General features: G+C 33.2%; 1 protein-coding gene across 3 annotated transcripts in view; it reads right to left on the bottom strand.

Annotated features, from left to right (window-relative positions):
• The window catches only part of LOC126970443 (uncharacterized), a 182,366-nt gene extending 155,728 nt beyond the window's left edge, over window positions 1-26,638 (bottom strand). For all 3 annotated transcript variants that reach the window (XM_050816328.1, XM_050816330.1, XM_050816329.1), the window contains exon 1: window positions 26,464-26,638. The gene's annotated coding sequence lies outside the window, so the exon portion shown is untranslated. The remainder of the gene's footprint in view (window positions 1-26,463) is intronic.
• Window positions 26,639-27,438: the final 800 nt, after the last annotated feature.

Genomic DNA, 27,438 nt, shown 5'->3' with positions numbered 1-27,438 from the left:
TTCATTGGAAAGTCGTAGCCCGGAACTGAGTACGCACTCATAATTCACAAGACTGCTTTTTGTTACACGTTTCACTCCACATGTCTCGTTAAACAGTTAATATTAGGTAATAACAATGTAACTGTTGTAATTATTAGAATACTGTGTATCTTGCACTGCTACAAAAATGTTAGATTATGTTGCATTTTCTCTTTCTTTTAGAATACGCAGAAATGACGTTGTATTTTTATAACTAATTATGTACATAATAATTAAAAAATAGTATATTACGCACCTAGGGAGAAAAGTAGGTCATTCTCACCCGCGGAATATTGACAATCGCGGGTGTCAATGTACTGCTTATCTTAGAGGTGCGTATACGACTTTTTTTCCCACCTGGATGAGAAGCTCCCTTTAAGGCCCTGTTACGAGGGACAAAAGTCATCTTGCTGGGAGAGAATCGGCCACTTTTTTCCCTCGTACCAGGGACTAAAAAACAGCTTTTCATCGAGGTGAAAAGAAAATCAGTTTTTTATATATTATATACAGAACAACGTCTGTCGGGTCAGCTAGTCTTTATATATATAAATCCAGTGTCCAGATGTTTGTTTTCAGTGATCTTCTAACCTAATGAACGGATTCTGATGGGGATTACTTCATGGAGTGCAGTTCAGTTTAACTTGAGATATCTATAGGATAGTTTTTATTTCGATTTGGGACCCATAATTATTTTTATTTCTAATATTTGTTTTGTATGGACATAATAATTTCTATGAGAGAATTTATTGACGCACGATTTGACAGTTCTGCTGTGAAACAATTTCATTATAAAAACCTTATAATATCATTTACGGCCGTTTTCGATAACCTATCTATACTTAGTTTAACTTACTAGAGGTATACAAATCAATTATTTTTCGCTTACTCACATTTCAATAACCTATCGACATAACTATATAACATGACATAACTATGGATAGATAAGATCTTATCATTAAGCGGTGATAGCATCTATCCGCAACTAGGGATACGTTATTGAAAACGGCCGTTATAAGTCTGTAGACAGATAGACAGCTGTGAAAACGTTGAAAAAAATACACTTTAGACACACTAACACAATGTGTTACAAATTGCGAGTGTAAGACGTAGCTTGTCACGCACACTAAACTAGTATTCCTGGCCTGTTTTTATCGGTTGTCTAACAGCAAGAGACTTTCCCCCTTATTCATAATAGTCCGCTTACTTTAAACAGCTGCTTAGGAGTGTTTTTTCTCATTCTGACTTAGGTCAATAGAAGAAGACAGAGTGAGAATTAGCAATGCTCTAAGTTAGCAGACTATTATGATTAAGGGGGTTTCTCTAGACGTACAAATTATCTATGATAACAACAGGGAGCATATTTTACGATATAATTCTTGATGTTATGAAATATTATTAACAAATTAATAAAAAAACAGTATTTTATTTATTACCTATGTACAGAACAACGTCTGTCGGGTCAGCTACTTCGACGTGGGGCGGGTCGTTCCCTTCCCTAAAATATGGTCGAGGGAGGCGATGGCTGGTCCATGCGTCATGCTCGTGAACGGGTGCTACTCGTGGGGTCTGGATGATCTTGTTACCGGGAGGTCTGCTTGATGTGTTTTTTTTATTATTATTATTATTTCCTTTAAAGTTAAAGTTATTATATATTTTATTTTATGAAATGCTCACATAATGCCTCTATTTATTTAAGGTATGTGTGGATTGATGCATCTACTATACTCAATAACTCTTGTGTTTATAAGTATTAATTTACTTTTTTTTCTTTTTTTGACTTACTCATGTAAGCCTTTCAGTTTTTGACTTTTGAGTATTTTTGTTGCGTCACTTGGCATATATTGTAATTGAAATGATTTGTAAAACAACTAAAATGTAAATCTTGACTTAAAAGAGTGGCAATGAGTTTCTTGCTACTTCTTCTCATTAGCTCAACCCTTTAAGAAGTAGCGGTAAATTCAATAAGAAACAATATTTATATATTTTTTTTTGACATTCATAAGTGTCATTTTTGTGACCTACACGAATAAAGTGTTTTTGAATTTGAATTTGAATTTATATCTAGAATTCGAACAAGTTAAATCATTGTTTATGCCTCGTTAGTAATAACGCTGTGCGGAAAGCCACAATATTATATGATAGTTATTTATAACTGCTATTATTTATCAAAATCAATCAACTGTCCAACTAATACAACGTATAATAACAACGTAATACAAAATAATTGTACATAGCTCCATTAATATCAATATGATTATGGTTCATTGAGCCCACCTTGGGATAGGTTAATAACACTTATTGATGGTTCTCTTTGGTTATTACTAAGCATGGGTATCAGATAAGTATAGAGTGACGTAATATAAAGCTGTAAGTAGCTCATGACTTGAAGATTTAACTTTGTTAGACCTGACTTTACCAGTTTACTAGTAGGAGGCTCATTTGCACAGGATGCCGGCTAGAACATGCCGTGAGGTAGTAATGTGTTAACACTATTGTGTTTCGGTCTGAAGGGCGCCGTAGCTAGTGAAATTTCTGGGTAAATGAGACTTATGCCTAGGTGCCGCTCAGAATTTTAAGGTTTTTCAGGAATCTTGAGCGTGCATTGTTATGTTCATGGCGTATCAATTGCCATCAGCTGAACGTCCATTCGTCTCGTCCCGGTCATAAAAAAAAATGGCAGCCAGTAATGATTCGCTCTCACTCGCACATGTAACATCACCTATCTGCCATCCCTATTTCGCTGTCAGACCAACCTGTATCGCCACCATTTTATAATCGTTACAATATTGGCATGGGTCATATGCTTATGGATGGGATGCGAATAGTAACTTAAGTTTCGTATATGTTCAACATAGCAGGAATAATAGTTTGTAAGATTTATTATCAATACTTATATCAACACTTTATTCATGCAGTCAAGGAAATAACAGTACCTAATTATGTCAAGTGTTCTTTTCTCTTTACATTTACCGCCACTTCGCAAAAGATTGAGCTTTTAATGAGAAGAAATAGCAAGAAACTCATTGCCACTCTTTTAAATTGACACTTACAGGTTCATCGTTTTACAAAATATCATTTCAACTATATGTAAAGTGACGCAAAAAAAAGCAATCAAACGTCAAATACTCAAGAACATGTCCTACACGAGTAAGTAAAAAAGTAATTACTAGAGTTTTTGAGTAAAGTAGATGCATCAATCCACACACCGTAAATAAATAAAGGTATTCTGTGAGTATTTTATTAGCGATTGTAAAAAAAATACTTTAATTTTAATCACATGAAGCAGAGTTTCTGGTAATAGAATCATCCTGCCACCACAAGACGTATAAAAGTTATATGCTTAACTAGCTGACCCGGCAAACGTTGTTTTGCCAGATAAATTATTTGTAGAGTTAAACCGTTTCTTGGACATTGCAACATTACTTTATTTTTCTAAAATTACTTTATTTTTCTAAAATAAACGTAGCATAAGTTTACCTTATTACAAAAGCTACCTGCCAATAAAAGTCCCGTCAAAATCGGTCAAACTATTTCAGAGATGAGCCGGAACAAACAGATAGACAGACAATATTACAAACAGACACTCAAATTTTATTTATATGTATAGATAAACAAACTACAATCTGTATATTATGCAAGCTTTTGGAGACTTTATCCGTTAGATTCGTATATCCAATTTTATTTATGTTTACAAACAAAAGAATTGAATAATTTTATATTTATCATTTCTTTATGTTGTTCGTGTAGGTGTTATTGAGTAAATAAACTAGCTGAAAAGGCACATTAAGTTGATTTAAATGTTCCTATATTTGACTGAGGTTACTGATCTTGTGATTTTTGAAAACTGCCACATATCCAATTGAATATTATATATTTACTAGCTGACCCGGAAAACGTTGTTTTGCCATATAAATTATTTTTAGAGTTAGACCGTTTCTTGAACATTGCAACATTACTTTATTTTTCTAAATAAAATGTTTTTTCTAGAACAAACGTAGCCTTAGTTACTCCTTATTACATCAGCTACCTGCCAATAAAAGTCCCGTCAAAATCGGTCCAGCCATTTCAGAGATTAGCCGTTACAAATAGACAGACAGACAAAATTGTAAAAAAAAATTTGGCGTATGTACCGTATATTCATATATATAGGTAGTAAAAACGGTTATTTCAATATTACAAACAAACAATCAAATTTTATTTATATGTATAGATATTACTATGATTACACTTAATTAAAACAATCCTTGTGGGGAAATGTACCAAGAACACTGGTAGCATTTGCGCATTGGATAGCAAGGCTTATCCGTTGACCGAAAAAGCTGCCAGCGCTTGGGTTTCCACTATTCCTATTGAGGCGCGTAGATAGTACTTTATACGTTCTACGGGCTTATGGGGCCTACGGGCCAAGTGTCTCCCCTTAATAATATAAATAAAAATCAACATTGAAAACCAAGCGACATTTTGACTTGAGCTTGGCACCTACAAAAGAAACACCAAAGACGTGATGCTTCATCAGGTAATTCGAAATACTACAATTTTTTTGTTCAATATTCATAAAGTTATAACGGATAACTGGATGCAAAGACAAAAGTTATTTATTCTTTAAATTAAGTCCTTTAGAATTATATACTTGATGATTTCAGTTCCAACCACCATTTTGGAAACAATTGGCGCTCTCATGAAATAGGTGCAATAATCTATCAAATAACTTTTTTATTTCGCTCTCTATAAAAATCAAATCAAATCAAAAGGTTGTATTGCTTTGATAAGCATAATAGAGTATTAAGCAGAGGCTACTTTGAATAAATAAAGAAAATATATAAAATACAATTCACTTGATTACCTTCTGAAATCTACCTTTGAAAGAGACGCCAAAAATTAGGATATTATCTCCATAGTGCTGTTTTCAAGGAACTTTCTTCCACGTACAACAAAGCTATGGAATTAGCTTCTTTGTGCGGTGTGATACATATTTTTTTTATGGAATAGGAGGACAAACAAGCGTACGGGTCACCTGGTGTTAAGTGCTCACCGCCGCCCACAATCTCTTGCAACACCAGAGGATTCACAGAAGCGTTGCCGGCCTTTAAGGAAGCTGCACGCGCTTATTTTGAAGGTACCCATGTCGTATCATATCGGAAACACCGCACACACCGGGTGACCAGCACTTTCGATTGTTCCCCTTTTGCCATAAATAAATACCATCCGAGCTTCGGCTGGGAATATATTCACTGTTTAATGTATTTTATACTATTTCTAATTATTAAAATATCTAGATGAGTACCCATTAATTGGTTTGAATGTCTTATTAATAAACTGGTTTATAACTATTCTAGCATCCTGTGCCCTTTAATTAAAGCATTTAATTTATATATGCCGTCTCTCTTTAAAATACCATCAATATTTGAGTCACGAACATGAGACTCAGAACCTTCATATGTTTCAGATGGAACACCGTTACGATGCTTGAAGTTTTTGAAGTGAAAACTTCTTAGCATCGTTGTGATTTGAAAGTCGATGAAACGAAAAAGCGCGACAGTTGTTATTTGTTACTTTTCAGTCTTTGCAGTCGGTTTTTTTAAATGTAGTTTTTTACTTTTTAGTGTCAGTTAATAATAATATATAATCAACCTGATTGAAAACTCCAAAAAAACTGTACACAGAAAACTATTATGTCATCCAGGTAGACGAAAATTTTAATATAAATGTTCATAAAATGAAAACGACTGGGCCAAGCTATGTAAAATTTTTATGTGACCAAATGGCATCTATTTTGCATCAAACAAAAGAAGAATTACGTATCGAATCGGATCATAAATCTCAGAGTAATCGGTGTACATACATAAAAAAATACCGATTGAATTGATAACCTCCTCCCTTTTGAAGTCGCTTAAAAAGTGTTCAACAATATTATAGAACGTATCAACATCTACAAAAAAGTTCGCGATACCATTTATCCAACTACTGTAGTTATGTCACTATAACTAATTTTTATACATTTTAAATGTTGATAAAAGTGCCGACAATAATCAAACAATATTATTTATACCTCTGTATTCCATTACCTAGTAAATATTTTATCAAAGACCGTTTTAATACCTGTAAAATACTTTTAAATTATTAAAATCAGACAGTCCATTTAAAAGATATAACGAATTTAAAAATGTCAATCTACAGATAATAATGCAAAAATAAAATAATAACTAAGTGAAATAAAACTTTTATGTTAAGAAAAATAAATCTATACTCCGACTTAGTGGCCTTTCCTTTACCACGAGATCGGTATATACGCGAGTGAAACCGCGGGACTGGTATTATATAATAATAAATACACAATTTGAATGTCCTGGTGCAATAAAAACAAGGAATTTAAATGTACTGCTTCATACATTATAAATATACAAACGCTATCAAACAGGTTTACTGCAGAAGGATTTATTTGCAGTATGTATGTCAAGATCAAGGAGGATGCATATAATATTAGTCACTGTTTACTTATGCTAAACATACTTACAATGTTAAAACTTTAATTAACTCTGCGTAAGATACATAAAAGTTGAAAAGTATTAGGATAATTAATGGCTGGTCCATGCGTCATGCTCGTGAACGCTCGTTACCGGGAGTTCTGCTTCATGTATTTTTTAAGCTATTTCATAGCTTCTATCGCGGGCCTTGAGCGTGGAGATCGAATCAAGAAATTCCGTAACGAAAATAACCTAATACTTACTTACTAGATGTATATAGATATTTCGGCACGGTCATTACAGTTGCCGTGGAAAAGCGGTTATCACGTATGCTTTTTGTGCCAGAAGGTCCCAGGTTCGAGCCTGGGGTAGATCTTGATTTTTTTTTAATTTCTTTATTTTTTTATCACGTTTTTTCAATTTTTATTTATTATGACAAGCATTTTAATTTAGTTTCACCTGTCCCGTTGTCTGTCTGTAAGTTTTCAGTTCATTAAATTTTTTTGTTTATATTTTAATAATTTTTCTTACATTTAATTTAATTTATTACTTTAAGATTTATACTGTAAATTGAAGGTGTGTGTTTTTATTGTTAACTAGCTGACCCAACAGATGTTGTTCTGTATATAATAAATAAAATAATGTTTTTTATGAATTTGTCAATAATATACCATAACATAGAGAATTGCTTCGTAAAAATGCACCCTGTTGTTGTAATGAAATTGTTTCACAGCATTACTGTCAAACCGTTGCATCAATAAATTCGACGAGGGACGCATCAAAGAAAAAACAAATTTGTTGTTTTTATTTAAATCCGAGCATTTTCCTATTTATCCACCTTTTAAACCTTCCCTGCAAGTTCCACAAATAATTCAAGACCAAAATTAGCCAAATCGGTCCAGCCGTTCTCGAGTTTTAGCGAGACTAACGAACAGCAATTCATTTTTATATATATAGATAAAGTGACTCTATTCTATTCTAAATAAAATTATTTTTGATTTGATTAAACATTCAACTGACGTGCCTAATAAAAAAAAAATCTATAAGAGTTTTTGTATCGAACTTGTAACATTAAAAACTCAATTGGAACATCTTGAGCATACTAATTCTATATGAACAAAATGTTGCTTTGTTTCGACTTAGTGAATATCAGAATAAGTTGGTTTGTTGATTCAGTTTGAAACTAGTAAGACAAAATACTTAAGTAAGTATAGACGCATTCGATACGGTAAGTTTGCGAGTTAATCTTAGTTGAGATTACTTTAAGTCTAGTTCGCCGTGCATTTTGCAGGTTCGTTCCATTACTTAGGTAGTTGCTCAGACTTTCATGCAGTTTTATTTTTAGTTCTGTTGAAGATGAGCTGGAAGTAGCCAGTACTAACTTCCGAACAATCAGAAGTTATTTAATGCTTTAATAGTGAGAAGAAATTTGCTCTTCTTGCGACGCAGCAGTTGATTTTAGAAATATTTCTTGTGAGTTTATTTAAAAGTCGATAACAGACTTAGTTTAGAAATCGGTACTGAGCAATTTGTTATTTTAAAACAGATAACCCTCACTCTTGGGTTGATGTAAATTAAATTTGTATAATTGGAGGCACGGCCTGACAGTAGAACAAGATACCAAAATTTACGACTCATGCGTACTCGAACGGTTGGCTCAGTTGGGAAGAGCGCTCGGACGGAAGCCGAGAGGTCACGAATTAAAACATGTTTCAGCGGAACTGCATGTGATTTGGTTAAGGTCACGAATCTAACGATTGGCTAAGTTAATAACAGAAGAAATTTAACTTATACGCAAAAAGATAATTTTATAATCCCTTAAGAAGTATTTTTTTAAATAATTGTGTAAAAGTCGCGTTAGTGTAACTTAATGCAATACCCTTATTTTTCGTGCATCAATATTAAATTATATTAAATTAAATTTAGATTAGTATGAAACATGTCATTGACATAAGTTTGAAATAGTAATAATAACAGTATGGCGATTGAAATAGTAGTAATAACAGTATGGTGATTGGCGACGAAGTATAATCCGGCTAAGTTACAAAGCGAACAGTTCCTTAAAACGTAGTAAATTTCGGCTCTCTCCGTATTTTTACAAGATTATAGCCGTCATCTGTCAAACTATCAATCTGCACCTGTCATACTATTGTGTGAATCGCTTTTTTCTTAGATATTCGCTAGGCTGATGAAAATGATTTTCAGTCATTAATTTCTTAGCACTTTCACATTTCTATGACATATGCCACAATTGAAATTCAAATTTCGAAAGAGTCTTAGTTTGTTGATTCTATTCAATTCAAGTTTTTTAAAAGTCATCGGACATGAAATAAACATCAAAAAGTGAAATAAGAAAAGAGACTTACCAAATCGAATTACAAAAAAATTAACACAATTGTCTGTTACGATTTGAAGATTACAAAATCTTAAATTTTAAAGTGTAAAGTTCCGGCTTTACAAGATTTTTTCAGAAGATACCACTTTACTACAATAAATTAAATAATATCTTTTATTAATCTCCTCGAGTAAAAGCACTTCGCTTTTGATCAGCAGTTCGATAAAACCGTCATACCTTTGAATACTCGATTTGTTAATACTTCATATTGTAATTTTAAATGCAATATTTCTGGATATATTAAATGTAATATTTCTGTAAGGATTATAATATGTGCTTAAATGACTAAAACTTAGCATTAGTTAATGCAGAAAGTTAATCTTACGTAACAGCTTATATATTTTTTTAAAGTTAACACAACACTCCACAAGTTAGGATATCATCCCCACCATCTGGATGTGTGGCGGTCCTCCACAGTGCGGTTTTCAATGAGCTTTCTTTCACGTACTACAAAGCTGTGGAATGAGCTTCCTTGTGCGGTGTTCCCGGGACGATACGACATGGGTTCACCTTCAAAAATAGCGCGTACTCCTTTCTTAAAGGCCCGCAACGCTCCTGTGATTCCTCTGGTGTTTCAAGAGAATGTGGGTGGCGGTGATCACTTAACACCAGGTGACCCGTATGCTCGTTTGTCCTCCTTTCCATAAAAAAATACGAATTTAATAACTTTTCATGCGTTACGATGTAAGTATAAGAGTATATAATTATACTACACGGCCAAATTATCTCTGGACCTCACTGGAACGTGAAGCTCCCCCCTGTTTCCCTTTCACCCCCTCGCGGTCGTACGGTACAGTACGGTTTCCAGTTTCGTTAACGCTAGAAACATGTCGTGATATTTTCGTGCTATCACTGTTTTGTTTTTGAAGTTTTCATTGTTACGTTTTGACTTTTATTGTTCTTTTTATTCATAGTCGCATATTAGAGCTAAAATACTCATGTCTCTTTGATAATGCTGACCTGATTAAAAGTACCTACGACCCTTCTTTAAATCTATTTTAAGCCAAAATACATCGGATGTATTTTGTCAGATCTGACACCGATCAGCTGTCTCGTGTTTGACGTTCGTTTTTTTATGTCAGTCAGTTTATAGCTGTTATTATTTATTATTATAAGATCATTATCAACCTACGGACTAGGCTCGCTACTCAAAACTTTGATTTTTGAAGTTTGAACATAATTCGACATCGACTTTTGACAACTGACAAATCATTGACATTGAATAGACGTTAGTTGCCATAGACAAGTTCCTCGTTAAATCTGTTGAAATCATTTTTTTTTGTACGAAATCGCAACATTGTGTACTGCAGAGACGTATTGGTTATCGGAAGTTTATCAAACGATTATGAATAAGGAATTTTATCGAACGTTCGATAGGCTTAAAACAAGTTTTTATTAATGTAGGTTTACCAGTGGGAGACTCCTTTGCACAGGATGCCAGCTAGATTATGGGTACCACAATGGTGCCTATTTCTACCGTGAGGTAGTAATGTGTATGCATTACTTTGTTTTGGTCTGAAGGGCGCCGTAGAATTTTTGGGTCTTTCAAGAATCCTGAGCGGCACTGCATTGGAATGGGCAGGGCGTATCAATTACCATCAGCTGACGTCTTGCTGGTTTCGTCCCTTAGTGTCATTAAAATATACCTTCAATAAGCGTTTTATGATGAATAAGCGAGTAAGAGATTTATAAAATCATGTCTAATTGGACTTGATGAGATAAGCACCTATTTTTAAAGTTTTGGAATTCCCAAACAAACTAGTCAAAAGTCGGATCGACTTAACTTACTTGTTGCCAAAACAGTAAACACTCATACAAGTTCCGTAATGTCTGTATGTTTATCACCAGTGCGAGAAACAAATAGTCATACCAGAAGTCATATCTGCATCATATCCTTGAAATTATATTTGTCTAAAGTTAAAAAACAAGATAATCACAGAATGTATCTCGGACATTTCATCTTATCGCGTTGTCATACAAGAGTAATGGTGACGAGAAAAAACTTGAATTATTTTATTATTCCTGTAAATGACAACTCTATTAATCTTTTACTCGGAGTTTTTGTAACTGTTTATTCAGTCTAAAGTCGTTTATTTCTTGTGTCAACTTCTCATAGCTTCGTATTCCAGAAATAGGTACAATTTGATAGCTCCTCGACGAACCCTTTCCAGTTTAAGGAATACTGTATATCGGTGACTGTGATATATTTAACTTCAAGTATCTTATTTCTTTAAACGAGCAATTATTGTATATACATATTATATATAATCTGAATCTCGGAAACGGCTCCAATGAAAATTATAAATTTTAGTATACAGGGGATTTTGGGGGCGATAAATCGATCTAGCTAGGTTTCAATTCAAAAAATGTAGTTTTATCCGTGTTTTAATTAGAAACAGCTACAATAACATTAGAATACAAAAGTAAATTTCGCCAATATAAATAAGACTATAATAGCTTAGATGGGACATTGTGTGATCTGGAAAGCAGAAGACCGCGGTTCGAATCCAGATGTCCTATTGGTTTTTTTTGTTGATCAAGTTTTGTACATTCGTGAAAATCCCAGCAAGGCTCGGTCGTCCGGATATTGAATTATTATAGTCAAACTCATAAATTAATAATAAATACATCATTTCCGACGATTTCATTTCATAATTATATATGATATTATAATGAATACGAATAGTTTTATTCAAATATCTTTTTTCAGAATAGGATTTGAAATCACTTATTGGATGTAAAAAAATACATCCATTTGAAAATGTGTACCTCAGTCAGACCTGAGCAGAACGGGCGCAAGAAACTTAGCGGTCTCGTTCCCTAAATTGTATAAAAAATTTCGTTACAATAAAATTTATTATTTGTATTGCCTGAGGGTGATCAAATTACGGTTAAGTGATTGGGATGGTTATAAACGTGGATATTTGTAGTGGCATTAAGAATGAGTAAGTAAGATAATTTGTTACTTTTATTATGTATAATTTTTCCAAACATGGTGAATACAAAATAGCAGTTTGCCCGTTGGATATAGCTTCCTTACGACACGACATGGGTACCTTCAAAAAAAGCGCGTACACTTTTCTAAAGGGCCATCAACGCTCCTGTGATTCCTATGGTATTGCAAGAGAATGTGGACGGCAGTGATCACTTCACATCGTACACTCGTTTGTACTCCTTTTCCAGAAAAAATAGTAATAAAAGGTCTCGCAATAAAACCACGATTACTTCTAGTGGGATCGTCACCCTGGAGGAGGAAAAGAAAATACAATATCCCATGAGCCTAAAACTCTAGACTTACCTTGTAACCATATAAACTTGATGCAAAAACTAAATGATGACCATACAATTTTACATATCCTTTTAAAGGCTGTTAAGTTTAACTTAGAATCTGCATATTTAATGAACTTACGTATGACGTAATGTCAAGTCCAATAAAGGAGCATCCGTCGACTTGACCTACTTTGGATCCTACGGCGTAAAAAGCCATAGCCTTAACACATATAATGCCTACTACTCGGCCAAGTCAAGTTAGTAAGTCTTTTGTGGGGCGATGTATATGATTTACAACAAGATCCCAGAAAATGTTCAAAACAAAAGTATTACGTTATTCAAAAGAATTGTTAAAAAACGTTTGTGTGGTAAAGTTTCCTATAACATAAATGACTTTCTTAGTGTTACCACAGAATGGGAATGGAGCGACCGCCCTCAGGCTATTAAATAATAAGTTTTATTGTACAATATTAATTTGTAAACATATTTTTGATAAAAAAATATCTATTATATAATAATATCTCATTATTTATTACCCGATTGTTTTTAGCAATTGTTTTGAAAATAACAACAAAATAGAGTCATAAACTGGAAAATAATTGTTTTTATATGTCATAAATACAACAAGAATCCATACGTGAGAGAGAGAGGGAACGCATCGACAATACTGCTCCCACTTGTAAAACATCGCAAGGCTTAACAATTTTATTTGAATCCAAAAACTATGTGATAATCTTGAGTCTATTCACTTGAATATATTACTTGACTGATTGAATATATCTAGTAGGCTTCATAAGATACATAATATCTTTAAGGGTAAATATATACACTTTTAAAATAAACTCCCAGCTAATGTTCAGGCATTATCTATAAATAAATTACTAGGACTAAATTATGATTATTTTATCGAAATAGCAATCACAGTACAATATACTACATTTTATTAAAAAGAGCGCAAAAAGAATGCTGGGAGAGTTTCTTGCGCCGCTTCTGCTGTCTCAGTGCGCCATTTGTATCCGAAGCGGTAGTAGTATCTAGTATTTTAGAAATGACATTAAAAAGAAGTCTAAAAGAATCAATTTTTGTAAAAATAAGTGGCCTTTTATGCCTCTTTACTATTATCTATATTTCGCTTATTATAAAAGTACCAAATCTATGGAATGATCTTAAGTATTTTTCTCAATGGTTCCTGCTCTGTACGATGGTTCAAGTAAAGTTACATGTGGAAAAATATCCAGACATATGAAATAAATTATTCAAGAACACTTTGATCGAATTCCGATCAAAACATTCGAAGGTATTGTAAGAAGGATTGGTATTCAACTCGCAAGTGTACATCGGTGCAGTGAACTCCTGCGGGTACAATGACTTTTGAGATCGGATGTTCCTCGCAAATTCCATAACGTCTTCAAACTTCCGACAGTCACTGTTATGTCTCTGTGCGAGAATTCGCCGACTATTGGCATTTAAGTTTGGAATTTTGCAATGCAACTAGATTTTGTTTCCAAGTTACTAATTGTCGATTTATACTCAATCTGAAATAGTTTGCTAACAGATTTTGGAAGTTATACTGCATTAGGCGCGTTATGATAAAATCATGGGAGTGAAATTTTAAGATGCGCACGCATCACTGTTATACAAATGTAATACCAACTTATCTGTGAAGTGGCAAAAATAGGAACTACGGTCGTGATATTGAAATCTCATTCGACTGTCAGTGTCTACTACTTTTGAGTATTCCGTGTGTCTCATTGCTATACTTCTGAATTTTAAGCGTTAAATATGTCTCGACTTTTGTGCACATTGGAATTAATTAGCAATACTGAAACGACGATGGCGACATCCATCAGTTCACAGATAAGTTGGTGACACTGTAACAGGTTGAAGTTGGTTCCTAAAATTTTCTGATTTTTACGTCAATCGTTATTTTTTTGTTTTCTTCGTCCATTATTAGGACAGGCAGTGTTCAAGCCCATATAGCCGTATTCATTATTTAATAATTCATTGTCAAAGCCATCTTTGGAAGATTTTTACAATATTGTTCATTCTAAAAACGTAGAATAGCACGAGGAATAAATCATTTTAATGCTTTTTACTTCGTTAGGCCAAAGAAGTATAACTTCTTGCGTACATACACAAGAACACACACACACTTTTTTTTAAAAAGCTCATAGTCTTTCATATTGGCAGTAAAATTCGTTTTGAGCCTTTTAAATAAAATTTACTCGCCGGATCTGATGTCACCGTTACTAACATTATTAATTAATTATCAACGATATGATAACATACATGCTGAGTCACACATTTTAAAAAACTACTTATTAAAAGCATTATTAAATGTCAGTAATTATAGGTCTTGGCATGAATCTTGAGTAGTAAGCGAAAGTTATGCGTAAGACTTAGACACTAATTGCGATTCCCTGCGATTATTGTGAGATTTCTACACGTATAAATTTTTATACAGGTAAATGTTCCCTATAACGCGGTAGACATGTTATTGGGTAACGCTTTATAGGAGTGTTTTCCTATAACTCGTTTTAACGACCTCATAATTCGTAATAATAATAATAATTAATCACTATTTGTAATAAATATTTACAATTGTTTGCCTATTTTTTACTAATTTATAAAGGTTTTTAATATACAAATTTAGATAATTAAAGTTTGCCATATCACAATTGACACACGTGCAAAGATACGCGACTCTAATTAGGAACTGTACAAATCATTATAAATTTCGGAGTACAGAAATATGTATGTGCGAAATCCCCGCGTTATATGGCAGAAAGCCCGTATTATACGGGGATATGAAATCGAGTTATACCAAAATGCGTTATAAGAATACTTCGTTATAGGGGACATTACTATAAACCATCTTCAACGTCAGCGACAATTTGTAAACAACAGTGTAATATCCTTTATGAATGAATTACCGAAGTCCCAAGGTTGGCTTTAGTCATGCCCATAAAATGTTCAATTGCTTTGATGGTAATTTTATTAAATTGGATAATAAATTTATAAATTCAAATAAAGAAACAGCTAACTACTGAATTCATTATGCAAATAGATGTAGCGACAAAGAGTAAAAGATACGCAAATGAAATTAAAAGAACACGATTTTCATCAGCACGATTCAGTTAAAATTCTTTGTTTGCTTTGTAATAATTGCATCCAATAATCGAAGTGTTGATTTAATTTACCGCGTGTTAAAGTTGCATTAATTGTAAATGTTATAGCGAATTTACACTGACCGCTATAATATTCTTGTTCATTTATACGATGCAATAATATTATTGTTTATAAAAAAAAATACAAGGACAATTAAAGGGTCATTTCATGGTTCATGTGTTGTTTTTTTGGCACTAAGGGACGAGACGAGCAGGAAGTTTAGCTGATGGTAATCGATACGACTTGCCCGTTAGAATGTAGTGCCGCTCGGGATTCTTGTAAAACCGAAAAACTATGAGCGGCACTACAATTGCGCTCGTCACTTTGAGATGAAGGATGTTGTTTCATTTGCCCAGTAATTTCATAGAAACACAGTAATGTTTACACATTAATGCTTCACGGCAGAAAAAGGTGCCGTTGTGGTACCCGGTTTAGATTATCTAAATGGCATCCTGTATAAAGGAGCCTCCCTCTGGTAAATGCCCTTAGTAGTTATGTCAGGATTATGTGGAGCATTCCTTAAAGAAGATAACTGCAAGCCTTTACACGCCTTAAACTTGCGCAATATGATCAGGACTATAAGACATGGGGTCCATCAAGAACTTTATGGATAAAGTGGGCAAACGAGCGTACGGGTCTTCTGGTGTTAAGTGATCACGGCCGCACACATTCTCTTGAAATACCAGAGGAATCATCGGAGCGTTGCTGGCCTTTAAGGAAGGTGTGGGTATTTTTTTTTAAAAGGTATCATACCATGATGTATCGTCCCGGAAACACCGCACAGAGAAGCTCATTCCACAGCTTTGTGGTATGTGTAAAAACGCCCCTCGAAAACCGCACTGTGGAGGAACGTCACACATCCGGATGGTGGGGGTGTATCCTTGTTTGTGGCGTGTCGTGCGAAGGTGGAAATAAGCAGCAGGAATCAGGTGAAACAGCACTTCAGAACACTCCCCGTAATTATGCGATAGAAAGCACACAACGAAGCGACGTCTCTCCGCAATGCCAGTTGATCAAGTCGTTCACAGAACGCTAGGCCCGAGACAGTTCGAGCACAGAGCTGCTCGTTGTACGACGGTCAAATGGTTCGAGCTAATATTGGGGTGCACTAGACCAGGAAATATAAGGAAGGGTTGTTGCAGATTTTTTTTTTATGGAATAGGAGGACAAACGAGCGTACGGGTCATCTGGTGTTAAGTGTTCACCGCTGCCCACATTTTCTTGCAACACCAGAGGAATCACAGGAGTATTGCCGGCCTTTAAGGAAGGTGTACGCGTTTTTTTTTGAAGGTACCCATGTCGTATCGTCCCGGAAACACCGCACAAGGAAGCTCATTCCACAGCTTTGTAGTACGAGGAAGAAAGCTCCTTGAAAACTGCACTGTGGACGACCGCCACATATCCAGATGGTGGGGATGATATCCTAACTTGTGGCGTGTCGTGCGAAGGTGGAAATCATTAAGCATTACACAACCTTAATAAACCTCAAAAGTGTCAAACCTAGTAGTACTTAATAAAACCTGCTTATTTTATTAATATTATAAGATAATTATTGTATTTTTAATTCTACTTCAGTACAGAAATTCCAATTATAATCATGATATCGGTCTAATACAAATATTCCTTGATCCTGCAGTCTAGCTAGTGAGAATACCAATGCTTACTTTATTAAGATACTAGCTGACCGAGCAAACTTTGTATTGCCGATATTAAAATCGTGATACAAAAGTAACTGTTGATCGTAGATGGGTGAAAATTTGAAATTGTATGTATTTTTTATTGCTGACTCATAATCAAACAAATTTAAAAAAAAGTTCGTGTGGACTACCCTTAATATTTAGGGGGATGAAAAATAGATGTTGTCCGATTCTCAGACCTACCCAATATGCACTCAAAATTTCATGAGAATCGGTCAAGCCGTTTCGGAAGAGTTCAAAGTTTAACACCGTGACACGAGAATTTTATATATTAGATTATAAGAAAATTGATTATATTATTATTTCTTTGTTTCTGTTGAAGCAAGGAAATACTTATCACACTTATCATGACATCACACTATTCAAATATTCCTTGATCCTGCAGTCTAGGTAATGAGAAGATGTTGTTGTGTGTAACGCAATGACTTGAATGATACAACGCCTTACGTCACAATACCGCTACTTATGTCGCCTGCTCACCATCTATAGACGCGGTCGCTTTACGTGTCCGGAATAGCTTACTCGTATGTCTACTTTCACAAACTCTCTGCGAATATAACGATTATTGTCCAACGAATGTGTAGAGGCCGCGAGAAAATCATATGAACGCGGATAACAATTTTGACAATGACTTAACCTACTTTGACGAATAAATCAAGAATATCCAACATTTTGACTTAATATCGCTGACAACACTAGCAATACAATGATAGTTCTGGGTCCTGATGATTTCCAAATGTCAAGCGGCCTTGCAAATAAAGTTCGGAAACGTTATACGTTCGAAGAAACCAATTTTAATCAAAATGTCTATTTGAAATCATTTTGCATATTATTGGCTTATTCTCCGTAAGTTTAAAAATTGTTCGGCAGTTTTTTATAAAAAAAAATCAAGTGCAACCGTGGTAATAAACATCCTCCCTACCTTCAAATTAAGCGCGCATACTCATCTTAAAGGCCTGCCGACAATCCCTGTGGAATCGCAGGAGAGTATGGAATACAGGACACAAATTTTCTGAATAGGGGGGAACTGCATGCTCGCTTTTCCTACTTTTCCATATCAAACTACTCAAATCATCTGAGAGCATATGTTAAATGTCTTGTACTAGATTTATCAAATCATGTATAATCTATTTTGAAATTAAATACTATAATATTTCAGACCCAAATATTAGAAATTACTTAAAGTATCTCTTATGTAAAGGATTTTAGGAATGTAAGTTAGAAGTGTTTTTTCAGCGATCGGTAAAATTAGGCTTACAGAGATTGGATAAGCATTTAATACAAATCTTCTTTTTTAATATAAATAAAAATAACGTCCCTCTGCACTCTCCTGTGTCGATTCTAAATCCTTATAAGCCTTTTTATTTATGTCTCGGCTTTCCGTTGTTTCTTGTATTTGATAAGGAGGTGTAGTCTCGTATTTTATTCAGATGCGTGGGACGTAACTTATTTATTTTGTTGCGTGCAAACATTTAATCAAGATAAATGCCCAAACCCTTTTCAGTTCATCGAACTCTTAGCTAATTTAACTTTTTCGTATCATTTGTCTTGTAGGGACGGACCGTTATGTTTGTGCGGAGATAAAAATACATGTTCGTTTCATTCATTTGTTTTATTTTTAGTAATCTTATCTTTATAATGAACTGAAGCCTTATCTGATTTATTTGGCGCTGGAGTTCTGATTGTTATTTGAAAATATATATTTTTAATGAAAATAAGCGACGAGACGAGCAGGACGTTCAGCTGATGGTACGCCCTACTACGCCCCTATATACGTCCTGCCCATTACAATGCAGTGCCACTCAGGATTCTTCAAAAACCCCAAAAATATCTGAGTGGCACTTGTGTACAATTGCGCTTGTCTCCTTGAGACATAAGATGTTAAGTCTTATTTGCCCAGTAATTTCACTAGCTACAGCGCATTTCAGACCGATACACAATAAAGTTTACACATGACTGCTGCACGGCAAAAAAAGGCGCCGTTGTGGTATCCATAATCTAGCCAGTGAGCCTCCCTGGCTGGTAATCTTATCATGTCAAGTTAGATTATTTTCTTTTCAAACATTATTTAGATGAAAAGCATTTAGCTCCGTAAAGGTTGCTTTGAGATAAATTCCGTATAAGAAGCAACTAAATCGTCATTCAGCGCAATTCTATACATTAATAAGACTGCGTAGTGAAATTTCTGAATGTAAAATTAGTATCAACTTAGTACTTAATATATGTATAATATAATACGTTTCTTTACAATAAATAACCTTTCTTGTCTGATACTTAAAAGTATAAGCTTGATCTAGAAAAATAGTTAATTTGAGTTTAATTTTGCTGTTTAACTCTCTATTATTTAGTTATTTGGTACTCAAGACTCTTTATTATTTTGAGAATATATAGTTACAAATTTCCTTCCATGAAAATACGATATTATATCAATTTACTCACGTAGTACAACAGTTCGTAGAATGTTCCGCATAAGTTTATTTATTTCTTATTAACAAATTACATATTTTCGATTACAAAATAATTTTACATACATAAACTCATTCGAGTTTTACCGTGTACAAAATATTGTCGGAATACATATAATATTATTAATATTAATTCATTTTAAAAGAATAAGGAAACAACTTAAGACTACATGCAAATATTAATTATACAGAAAAAAACAAAACAAAACAAGAATGCAAACATTTAATAGGTGCTAAGAATTTATATGAACAACATTACAAACTAAATAATTTACAAATACCCTCAATATTAACACTAAAAGTATTGTCGCTTTTTATATAGAGTTATGATTTTATTAACAGACAGTTGGACGGCTAAGGTGTCTAATCTCGTACCTCAGTCATATACTGCGCAACGATTTTGATGGGGAAAATTGCTGAAAAATGAGGTATTGGAAGGAGAAAGAAGACTTGGCTCAGAAATATAAGGGAATGGACTGGCATCATGACATAGCCATGGACAAGGAGAAGTTTTAAAAGCTGACTGCTGACCTCCAGTATTGGAGAGGCTCGCAAAGAAGAAGAAGTAGTACAGCCCTTGGCTTAAACCACATGTACAATTAGTTTCACTGCTAGAAGTGGGAGGGTTTAGTTTAGGAGATTTTACCAGTGGGAGGCTCCTTTGTACAGGATACCAGCTAGATTTTAGGTACCACAACAGCGCCTTTCTTTGCCGTGAAGCAGTAATGTATAAACTTGTTTCGGTCTGAAGGGCGCCGTAGCTAGTGAAATTACTGGGCAAGTGAGACTTAACATCTTATGTCTCAAGGTGACGAGCGCAATTGTAGTGCCGCTAGGAATTTTTGGGCTTTTCAAGAATCTGGAACGGCACTGCATTATAATGGGCAGGGCGCATCAATTACCACCAGCTGAACGTCCTGTTCGTCTCGTCCCATATTTTCATAGTAAAAATTGTGCTAGCACATAGTCACACACTTCTTTCCTCTTATACTTCAATAGTTACCATTGTATAAACAATATCTATCTATATAGAATATCTTACATATTCTTTAATGAAATTGTGTCCTCGTTTGTAATAAATGTGTATTCAATGTCACTGGCACTTAATATCTTATGTAATGTGAAATTTTTCATTGCAACCTGTATCAATGCATGCTTATGTAATGCGCTAATAACAATTTTAATGTTTTATTCACGATCACTGTCTTTTCTTTCCGTCCATAAACTTTCATATTGTTGATAGTCTTTTGTTACGATTTATGTACAATTCAAGATTATATTACTGGCGGACGCAAAAATAAGCATTATTGCAAGGTAACTTTCAAAGAAATATTGTAAGAGAAAATATAAAATATTGCGATTTATTTCAAATAATTATGTTAACACTACTTATGTATGTAGGTTAGGTTTGCTATTTAAGAAAATTTTATTGAAGTAGGCGTTACTTTGCGGAAATCCATAATTATACAAATGATTTGAATTTTCTTTAGTGTTAATTCCGCCAATATTTGTCTTTAAACAATTCGACACGTGTTTCGCTTCTACACGAGGCATCCTCAGGACGTGTTGTCTCGCCAATATGTCTCGTTCCAGATTTTGATTCCACGTGTCGAATTGTTTAAAGACAAATATTGGTGGAATTAACACTAAAGCTAAATTTTTGCTGCTTTTTGCATTGATAAAAGTAATGGAACATATTTTTTTATTGTAAAAGTATTAGCTTCTATACCTTTCTTTCCTTACCCTTACATCTGCTTATCATCAAGTAAGGATTGCATTGATCTGATGTGTAGGTATTTTAAAAGATTTATAATAGTAATGTGATTCATAGTCATGAGTCAGTGCATCTTTAAGTTCTACGACTACTATTGGGACTATTTCTCATAACATGCAGCTCCCATGAAGATGAAGAAGAATTGCTATAGAAGCATGGCTTACATCATCAGAAAAAATGATAAAAATAGCAATTATTCAATTGTTAATGATTTTGGAAGAATTTGAGAATATTTTCTTTTGTATCGAGACTGTTCCGAATTTAATTTGATTAAAAAAACAGCCTTAATATTGCAATTAAAATAAATGAAAAGCCGCCAGTCTATTATACTTGTGTGGTAGTTGTACAATGGTTATTAATTTAATAGTTGTTTTATAGAATCAGTTAATAAGATCATTAAAATTTACTTCATTTCTGCAATGAACATTTATTATTTTTTTTTACTACTTTTTGTCTACTACGTTCTAATTTGACAGTTCTGTTGTTTATTTTGTTTATTATGTCCAGAACAACCTCTGTACGCAAGTGTTTTGTACGTTTATCTTTCTTGAAGTTATAAAAAATAAGGAAATTTACTAAGAAACTTTAACAAAAACCACCTTGCTATGTTATTACATCATTACTTGGATTAAACAAATCTAATGCAATGTTGCAAAACTATGAACCTTGAATTGAAAACATTAAAACCATTAATTGCTACTTACTTAATAGTTTCTACAATATATTTTGACGGAATTAACAAATATATGCAGAATAGTAAATATTTTTTACCATCATTGTTGGCCGTTACGCTTAATAGTCTATGAATAATTTATAAGAGTAATTAAATGAATTTGCGAGACCATTTTGGTTAATAGATCAATTTTGGATTGCTTTAGAACTATTTTATAAAATAAATAAACAATTATTTGTTTTGGTAATAAATTGTTTTATAGAGAGATAAGGCTATTTAGGCTCGATTATAGGTACCAAAATGGCGCCTATTAATGCCGTGGATCAGTAATGTGTAGGCATTACTGTGTTTCGTTCTGAAGAGCGCCGTAGCTAGTAAAATTACTGGGCAAATTAGACTTAACATCTTATGTCTTAAGGTGACGAGCGCAGTTGTAGTGCCACTCAGAATTTTTGGATGATTCAAGAATATTGAATGGCACTGCATTCTAATGTTCAAGGCTTATTAATTACCATCAGCTGAATGTCCAGCTCTTCTCGTCCCTTTTTGTCATAAAAACAAAATGCATGTTTTGTAGATGTGCATGTAAGTGTAAAATGTTATCCCTTTTTTTTTCAATATCATCATATACAACTAGAAAAGCGTCGGACAGTTTTTCTTTATTTTCCATAAAAAAAAACGATAAAAAAAAGTAAACAAATTCAATTAAATGGTTTGAATAAAGGGTTCTATTAAAATAGCAATTGCGGTGGGTTTTATAATAAACTCGTAGGTATGTGTGAATAATAATATTCAGCAGAGAACAGTAAAATATTTTCTATATACAGTTAACCGAGACCTCTAGCTCAGTAGTCAGGGTTACTAACCATAGGCCTATAGGGGTAGAATCCCGTTTTTAATGAGCTTTATATATCTACAAGCAATTAATATATTTTTCTTCCTTTTCATACAACATCAACATTCTTGTAAAGAACATACAAAATAAATTTCAGTTAATTCGTCACGGTTTTCTTAGTCAAATAATTAACGACCAGTATAAGTAAAATAAAATAATACAAGTAATATTCACGGACGACTTAAAACGAAGGACTCCGTATCACCTTACATAACAGTGAAGCAACAAAACAAGCCGTTAAACGAGTAAATACATAGCCCCACGCACACACACTAATACAAGCCGATCGTCCGCCATTATGAGATTTGTCATCGTCAGTGACAGATCAGATTGTGTCACAATAAAATATTTTAAAAATGTCGTCGTGCGCTGTGAATTGTATAAAAACAATACTATTAAAGTATTTGTTAGGCCATAAATGATTATTTAAGGGAGAAAAAATTGTGTTACTAGTATGCCCGAAACCGCACACACACCAGGATAAAGGTGCTTCACTTGCTAATATCACGGCGCGGAGTCCATATTTTTTTACTCGTCCGTGGTAATATTATATAATTCAAGTAATAGGCGTTTAAAAATAAATAAATTAGTTGAATAAGTCTTACCATAGGATACCTGAAAATCATTTAAGTATTTGTCAGCCCCAAAGTGCAACTAACTATTTATCGATAATTTTCTTAATGGTGAAGTCAATGTTGTCAGATATGCTCCAGTTAAATTGCAAATAACACCGACTTATCATACAAATGAAATCAGAAGTCGAACGTTATAATCTATGCTAATTTAATCGACAAATCGAATTTAATGCCATCAAATTGGGGCAATACATTAAATGTGGTTTCAAGTTTCAAGATTAGTCAAGTGAACTAAGTTAAGAGGTCTATCTTATCAATAAGAAATTAAAAATATTTTAAATATTTATTGTTAGCAATGTTGTTTTTATGACTTGTGCTAAACGGGATAGCTATTTGACTTATGAAAAACTTGCTTTTTTATTAATTTGTACAAGTGTTTATTTTATTCGATGTTTTGTAATAAATTATTTATTAATTATAAATTAAAAAGAAATCTTGGAATTGCTTATATTTTACTATAACGATAGTGCATAATTTTTGAAAACTGTTGATTTTTGTTTTCTACTACATATTAACTATGATTTTAAGTAGCTTATAATAAAAATAATATGTCTTATTGAAGCCCAAAAAATAGTCATAATTTTAACATTAAATTTACACATACATTAAACTAATATTTCTATTATGTATTTAATAAAAAAAATGCGTACGTATAAAGTATACTTGTCAGAAGTTGAAACCTGCATTGTGCATGAGCATATAAATTGCATAAGTCCTGGTGCATGTTGCTAGGATCACACATGATTTGAACCTCTATGAAAGACATAACGATCACCGCTACCATATTTATGTTCTCCTGGTATCTATGTAGTAGACCGTCGTGCGTATGACGTCGGAATTTATTAAGGATTACTCCCGTAATACATATGACAATCTCTGCTTCAACTATGATCGCCAGTACCAAAACACTCTATAATGCTTACTATCTCATTTTTAAATCTTATGAATTTTATGTGTCTGTCTCTTTTTACTGTCGCGCTTCTTCGTTTCATCTAATATTAAATATAACAACGATTCTAAAGAAGTTTTGAGTTTAAAAAGAAAATAAAACTCATCCAAAAATAAAGTAAAATAATTAATATAAACAAAATATGTACTGTAAACAGTAGCGAGAGTAACAGTGACTAAATTAAGTAGGTCATATTTTAGCTACTTGTATTATGTCCGTCGTGAGAATGCGCAGAGAAAACGTACTAATTATTAAACTATAAACAAGCATTTGCACATGTTGGAGCTATTATTTTGAACGTTACAACTTTTCTAAATTATGGGCTTTCTATATCTGATGATCGAAAACTATTTAAGTAACCATTTAGATAAAATTTCAGTCGCAATTACGAAACAATGCGAAAATGTAGAGTAGATAATTGTGATTAAATATTAAATTTATAGAAATATTGATAAAGTATTCCCAAATGGGATCGCACTGGATGACTAGGGCGAAGGATAAAAAAAGGTTGAAAACAAATTGGGAGGCCTACGTCAAGGAGGCGAGTACTGCTACATAATAGGAATAATTTAATTTAATAAATATTTTTTATGTAATTATAATTTTATTAAATTTTCTATTTTAATGCAATTTAAATTAAATTACTTTTACTCTAATTAAATTTTTATTTCGTTAGATATACTATATCACTTTTACTGCACCCTGACATATTTTTTACTTATTAATATTACTTGCTACTTACTATAAAATTTATTAATTAGTGTAGGTAGTAGAGTAAATGGCTTTTTTATTGTATTTTATTCTCAAATATTCATCTGTTATTGGCTTTAAAAAAAGAAGTACCATACTCGCTTTTAAATAATATACAATACAGCTTCGGAATTATCGAATCGGTTCGACCTTATATTTACCAAGTGGTAAAAAAATACTTTGCGTTTTGATTTTACTATGTTTGTCGTTATTATATTTTTATAATCACGTAGATAATTTAACGTAAATCTAAGACCTACCCGCCAGGAAATCCCAGTTTCTTGGATTTTCTTCCAAAAATCATATTATGTTTAGTTATGGGCGTAATAAAGTTTTATCCCCCAACACGATAGGGTTATAGGTATAAATTTCTGAGACTAATTTATAAAGCATTGTTGTAAACAGCTATAATAAGTAGATTATAAGTTTTTTTTACATATTTAAAAATGACTATATTTTTTTGAAATTTTTTTTCTAATACCTGCTAAAACTGAATAATTATAATAATTTTATTATTGTTATAATGAATTTTCTTCGCGGAGATAGTGGTTAATTCAGATTTTTATGAAACTGCTTTAAATATTCGTGCTAACAACGTCTGTGAACCGAATCATTGCGAAAATTTTAACGAAAAACCATCGGACGCAAATTGCAATGCTAATTTACAAAGTTTCTACACTTTGTTATCGATTTCTGTTTGACGATTGCAGATAAAAATTGTTATTGCAAATCAAGAGTTATTATAATTTACTGCAAAAAAGATTCATTATAATTCAATAAAATAAATTAATTAATCAGAATTGGTAATGCTATTATTTATGTGGCCAAAACAGATTAATAATATTTATTACACTGAAAATTATAATCTGAGATAATATTTTCTAGCTTTATTAAATCTTACTTATTTATATTATTAATCATAATTAATTGAAAATAAGCATTCACTATAATATTTTTATAATGAAAAAATAAGATGGAAAAATACAATAAAGACTCTATAAAATAATTTTTAGAATTTTCTTTACGGGAATTCCAATTGTTGTTAATTATTATTAATCCCATCAGTTTCATACGTTTTTTTTTTATATTATTGAATATTATATTCAAATGTAATTATTAAATATTCAATAAATATTGTTATATGTCTGCACAAGTAAGGAACATTTATTGTAAAATTATTCTTTAGTAAATAGAGTTAAAACGCGTTGAGATCTTATATATGAACGAGAAACTCGTTTACACACGGCGAGAAAATACGCGCTTTCTTAACAAGAGAGAGTTGACCGCGAATCTTATAATAACAAACTTACCTTCAAGTATTTATAAGCACAATCACATATATCACAATATTTGTTCACAGTTCACGGCTTTGTCGGTTGTAAAGTTTAATCGCGGCTAACGTCGTACTAACACTGGTTGTTGGAAGAAGTGCGTGAGCGCAACTCGAGACTCGAGCGAAAAGCACGAGCGATCGCTATACGGGCTTCAATCGGAAAGATACCACAGTCGATCTAACACCCTACACAATACGTTTATTAAGGTTAAGGATTGTAAGTGTAGCGAAATATGTACACTGTTTTCGGTAACCGATTTACTAGTTGCAATAGCTTATGAAATTAACAATGGGAGCGTGTGAAATCGATGCCTTATAATTAACAGGTTCGAAGAAATGTATTTATGTACACTGCTGCGCAAGAGGTGTGAAAATAATAGACAAATACAGGAGAGAAATAAATTACATAAAAAAAAAACTATCAAACGTTTTCAGTTATAAATTTTTTATTAATTTGTCTTTAGGCAAAAAATATAAATAATACCTAATTTATAATGGCTTATAAAAAAGTATAATGTATACCTTTCTTTAACGTTAAACCTTGTCCAATCAAACCCACAGGAGACTGAAAATTGCGCGTTTAGAACAAAAAAAAAAAACAATTGTCGTATCACCGGTCTTGTACAGCAATTCTCTCGTCTCGGCCAATTGCCGATTCCGCGGTCATCTGGAAGGTTATGCCAAATTGGTTTCGAATAAGCTGCGCGTCATAAATAGAGCACGGCAATACTTCAAGCTGGCCCACATTCTAGCGCTATACAAAGTGTAGGTCCGGCCACATATGGAGTATTGCTGTCATCCCATGGTGCACCCCACTATCAGCTCGAACCGAATTTGACTGCGTGCAACGCAGAGCTGCTCGAATAGTTGAGGGTCCAGTGCTCTGTGAACGGCTAGATCACTTGGCGTTGCGTAAAGACGTCGTTTCTTAGTGTGTCTTCTACCGCGTTTA

This window comes from Leptidea sinapis, chromosome 21 (genome assembly GCF_905404315.1).
Source record: "Leptidea sinapis chromosome 21, ilLepSina1.1, whole genome shotgun sequence".
NCBI lineage: Eukaryota > Metazoa > Arthropoda > Insecta > Lepidoptera > Pieridae > Leptidea > Leptidea sinapis.
This window is presented reverse-complemented; position numbering and strand designations above follow the sequence as displayed.